Genomic DNA, 6,000 nt, shown 5'->3' with positions numbered 1-6,000 from the left:
GCTGCCGCGGAGTTTGTCCCCCAGCCCCCAGGTGCCGAGGGATCGGAGGAGCCACTGGAGTGGAGAAGGAGACCGCTGCAGGAAACCCCGAGGACGGAGCCACCTCCCCCGAGGCCAGCCACAAGATCCGGGCGGATCCCCCGGACCCCGCAGCGCTACCTCGTGGGCGCGGCCCAGGCGAGGTGCTCCAGTCAACCCGGGACGGGGACTGGCACCTCGGGGGGCTATGTGATGCCGCCGCCACGGAGCCGATCGGCGGGTGGCCCACCTGCGATCTCGCCGCTCCGAGCGGCGAGGCCGACATTGCCCCACCCCACCACCTCCCCACCCCCCCCCCCACCGGAACACACACGCACGCACTCGCCCCCACCATTAGAGCGCGTGGGGAGACACCCTGGCCGACAGGTTTTCACCCAGAAGCCCTCGTAAAGGGATAATCTTCACGGTTTCCTGCAGCCAGGGAATTGGACGGTCTCCCCCGACGCTAACACCCACCGCGGCGCCGTGACTTTGGTTGTAATTACATGGTCACGACGGGGCTGCCGAGCCACCGCGGGTAGACAGCACACACAACACACACGGGTCAGCAGGCAGGTAGGAGGGCAGAGCCACGAGCGGCGGGAAAGCAGGGTCGCCCTCTGGCTGGAGGGTCGCTGAGCAGGTAAATTTAGATGCGGACGTCGCTGAAAGCAACGGCCCGGGGGATGCTGGGATACAGATGGGCCTACCGATTGGCGGGTGATCCCAGCGAGCTGATTGGCCCGCGAGTCGGCACCAGGTAGCCCCTTTGATGTAGAAAGAATAAAGCGGGTCAGGGCGAAGGAAAAAGGGCTCTGGCTACTCGAGTCAACCCCAGGCCCGTCAACTCCCGAGTCCAGCCGCGCGAACGTCCGTGGGACGTATCGACGCGCCGCGAGGACCAGACAGCAGTGACGACGAACCGTGAGTAAGAGAGAGAGGGAGGGAGTTGGGACTTAGCTTAAGAGCAAAACCGGAGAGGGTAAAGGGGAGAAGGACAGGTAGAGTGTAGTGCCGACTATCGAGAGATAGATCGGTCCTGCCCCGCTGATCCCGACTGACTCGGTTAAATAAGGGCTCGCCGACGCGGTGGAATAAATCGTCGGCGGTTACATAACGGACTGGTGTGGTTTTTGTGGAAGCGTGGGTGCGCTTGCTGTCGCGGTGGTCGTTACATAACAGACTGGTGTGGTTATTGCGGAAGCGTGGGTGCGCTTGCTGTCGCGGTGGTCGTTACATAACAGACTGGTGTGGTGGTTTTTGCGAGGGTGTGGAAAGAGAGTGGAAGCGGGGGTTCGCTTGCTGTTCTCGGTGGTCGCCGCGTGTGTGGAGCGGCGCCGCGTGGATTGTGTGCGCTTCGAACCGTCGGCTGCGGACTCCTGCGTTGCGAGCGGATACCCGTCTCGCACGCATGCCCATCGCATAGCCCTTTAAACCCGTTTAAACCAATCCCCCCAAGCGTCGGAGTGAGCACGAACGACGTCGCTTACCCTCCGACCTTTGACCCCCCTGTTACCCGCGTGTGATTGGTGCGTGGGACTGCGCGGGCGGGGAGCGTCGCGTTTGGGTGCCGGCGAAGCGCTAGCGGGTCCCAGGGAGGTCGAGTGGGATGCCCCACCGGCAGGAGTCCCGGACTCGGGGGGGGACGGCACAGGGGGGGGAACAGGAGCGCGACGACCTTTCCCCGCCAGGGGAGGAGTGCGGCGGCGGCAGCTCCCACACTAGTGGAGAGTCTGGGAGCGTCGGTACTTCGCGGACAGGGTCGCAGGCAGGGGAGATCCCGGGGGCCGGCGACCCTAACACACCTATGAAGGCCGGCACGGGGCACATGAGGGGGTGGGTGGTCAACACCACGTCCGGCCGCCTTTGTCTCCCTAATGGCGATGTTTACGCACCGCACCGGGTACTCATTTGAGGCTGAGTCGACCTAGGGGTGGCCCAGGACCGGAATCGAATCCAGGTCGCCGGGTTCGTAGCGTAGCGCGCTAACCGCCACACTACCGCTCTCTACACTAACAGAAGCACACATTCAAACAATCACACAGGGACATCTGCCTGTGAGCCCCTATTAAAGATACTCACACGTATGAACATACATTGGATATACACCTGAATCATTACACGTAACATATGCAGTACATATTGCATACAAGCACCCACATTAAACAAAAGGTCACAAACGTAATACAGGGTGGCCCAAAGGTTAGGACACGGGGTTATTTAATTTATTTTAATAGATGTTTAAACTGACTGCGTGTTGAGTCGTGGCAATCCAGACCTTCCTTTCCCTGGAGACAGACTCCAGCACTAAATTACTAAACACTACTATACACTACACTAAACACTACTATACAGTACTATACACTACACTATACACTACTATACACTACACTATACACTACTATACACTACACTACTATACACTACTACACTAAAAATACTATACACTACACTATACACTACTATACACTACACTACTACACTATACACTACACTACTACACTATACACTACTATACACTACACTACTACACACTACTGTACACTACACTACTATACAATACACTATACACTCCTATACACTACACTATACACTACTATACACTTTTTCTTTGGTTCTTTCGGTAAAGTCACGTAGAATGAGAATAAAATAATAAATTGATAAAATAAAAGAACACAATAAAATTCTCACGACGATTCGGCCACAACTACTATACACTATACACTACACTATACACTCTTATACACAACACTATACACTACACTACTTAACACTACACTATACACTACTATACACAGACTCTCGCTCTTCCTGGGGGAATTCCCAGGCGTTCCGAGGCCAGCCGAGCGACAGAGTCCCACCACGAGCAGCGTGTCGTGGGCCAGCCCTGGGGTCTTCTCCCAGTGGGCCGTGCTGCCCGGTACAGTTCCAGGGGGAGTCTGCCAGGGGGCATCCTTACCGGGTGCCCGAATCACCTCGACTGGCTCTTCTCGATCTGGAGGAGCAGCGACTCGACTCTGAGACTCTCCCTGATTACCGAGCTCCTCGCCCGATCACGGAGAGTGAACCCGGCAACCCTGCGGAGAAACCTCATCTCGGCCCCTTGTACCCGCGATCTCATCCTTTCGGTCATTACCAAAAGCTCATGACCATCGGTGAGGGTGGGAGAATGCTGATCGATCTGTAAACCGAGAGCATTGTTTGAAAACTCAGCTCCCGCTTCCCTACCGCGGAACGGTGCAGCGCCTGCAACGCACCGATCCGCCGGCCGGTCTCCCGCTCCCCCTTACCACCACTCGCGGAAGAGACCTCGAGGTACTGGAACTCCTCCACCAAGGGCAGCTGTTCCCCCCTCACCTGGAGAGAATGATCCACAATCTCCCGGGAGTGAACCACGACCTCAGATTTGGAGTTGCTGATCCTCATCCCAGCCGCTTCACACTCGGCATCAAAGCGTCCTGAGTGCACGCTGAGATCCCAGACTGACGAGACAGAGGACAACGTCGCCCGCAAAAAGCAGCGACGCCACCTCCATGCCCCCGTATCGAAGACTCTCCATACCTGGGGCTGCGCCTTGAATATCCCGTCCGTGAAAATCACAAGCAGGAATGGAGACGCGATGCACCCTTGACGGAGTCCAACACCCACAGTGAACGACTTTGATTTAACACCAATGATACGGACACAGCTGTTGCTCTGGGAATAGAAGCAATGGATCGCACACAAGAGTGGCACCGGTCCATCGTTCTCCCTCGCAGCACCTCCCACAGAACATTGCGGGGAACACGGACATATGCTTTCTCCAAGTCTACAGAGCAGAAGTAGACTGGAGAAACACTCCCATGACCCCTCATATACGTGAGGGAAAAGAACTGGTGCACCGTTCCACGACCGTGGCGGAATCCGCATTTTTCCTCCTGAATGTGAGGCTCGACCACTGGGACGGAGCCTCCTCCAGTCCAGCTCTTTGTAATACGTTTTACCTGGGACACTGAGGAGTGTGATTCCTCTGTAATTGGAGTACACCCTCTGTCCCTTTTCTTAAAAATGGGAACCACAACCCCAATTTACTAATCCAGAGGTACTGTTCCCGCGTTCCATGCAACATTGATGAGGCGTGTTATCCACGACACTCATACACTGTCCAGCGCTTTCAACTCTGGGCGAATCTCATCGACCCCAGCAGCTTTGCCGTTACGAAGGCCCTCAATTCAGTAGATTTTCCTTCCATTTTTAAATGTCATCTGAAAATATTAAAAATAGATATTAACAATATACGAAATATTAAATTTCATTAATACACAATTGCAATGTTTTCATCCCAGTGTTAAAAGAAATATTATAATCCATGTCCTGACTTTTGGGCTACCCTGTATACAGCGAGGGAAAAAAAGTATTTGATCCCCTGCTGATTTTGTACGTTTGCCCACTGACAAAGAAATGATCAGTCTATAATTTTAATGGTAGGTTTATTTGAACAGTGAGAGACAGAATAACAACAACATCCAGAAAAACGCATGTCAAAAATGTTCTAAATTGATTTGTATTTTAATAAGGGAAATAAGTATTCGACCCTTCTGCAAAACATGACTTAGTACTTGGTGGCAAAACCCTTGTTGGCAATCACAGAGGTCAGACGTTTCTTGTAGTTGGCCACCAGGTTTGCACACATCTTAGGAGGGATTTTGTCCCACTCCTCTTTGCAGATCTTCTGCAAGTCATTAAGGTTACGAGGCTGACGTTTGGCAACTCGAACCTCCAGCTCCCTCCACAGATTTTCTATGGGATTAAGGTCTGGAGACTGGCTAGGCCACTCCAGGACCTTAATGTGCTTCTTCTTGAGCCACTCCTTTGTTGCCTTGGCCGTGTGTTGTGGATCATTGTCATTCTGCAATACCCATCAACGACCCATTTTCAATGCCCTGGCTGAGGGAAGGAGGTTTTCACCCAAGATTTGACGGTACATGGCCCCGTCCACCGTCCCTTTGATGCAGTGAAGTTGTCCTGTCCCCTTAGCAGAAAAAAAACACCCCCAAAGCATAATGTTTCCACCTCCATGTTTGACGGTGGGGATGGTGTTCTTGGGGTCATAGGCAGCATTCCTCCTTCTCCAAACACGGCGAGTTGAGTTGATGCCAAAGAGCTCCATTTTGGTCTCATCTGACCACAACACTTTCACCCAGTTGTCCTGTGAATCATTCAGATGTTCATTGGCAAACTTTAGACGGGCATGTATATGTGCTTTCTTGAACAGGGGGACCTTGCGGGCGCTGCAGGATTTCAGTCCTTCACGGCATAGTGTGTTACCAATTGTTTTCTTGGTGACTATGGTCCCAGCTGCCTTGAGATCATTGACAAGATCCTCCCGTGTAGTTCTGGGCTGATTCCTCACCGTTCTCATGATCATTGCAACTCCACGAGGTGAGATCTTGCATGGGGCCCCAGGCCGAGGGAGATTGACAGTTCTTTTGTGTTTCTTCCATTTGCGAATAATCGCACCAACTGTAATCACCTTCTCACCAAGCTGCTTGGCAATGGTCTTGTAGCCCATTCCAGCCTTGTGTAGGTCTACAATCTTGTCCCTGACATCCTTGGAGAGCTCTTTGCTCTTGGCCATGGTGGAGAGTTTGGAATCTGATTGATTGCTTCTGTGGACAGGTGTCTTTTATACGGGTAACAAGCTGAGATTAGGAGCACTCCCTTTAAGAGTGTGCTCCTAATCTCAGCTCGTTACCTGTATAAAAGACACCTGGGAGCCAGAAATCTTTCTGATTGAGGGGGTCAAATACTTACTTCCCTCATTAAAATGCAAATCAATTTATAACATTTTTGACATGCGTTTTCCCAGATTTTTGTTGTTATTGTCTCTCACTGTTCAAATAAACCTACCATTAAAATTATAGACTGATCATTTCTTTGTCAGTGGGCAAACGTACAAAATCAGCGGGGGATCAAATACTTTTTTCCCCCTCACTGTAATGT

Source organism: Petromyzon marinus, chromosome 57 (assembly GCF_048934315.1).
Source record: "Petromyzon marinus isolate PM22_M1 ecotype Great Lakes invasive population chromosome 57, UKy_Petmar_22M1.pri1.0, whole genome shotgun sequence".
Lineage (NCBI taxonomy): Eukaryota > Metazoa > Chordata > Hyperoartia > Petromyzontiformes > Petromyzontidae > Petromyzon > Petromyzon marinus.
Note: the sequence above shows the minus strand (reverse complement) of the source record.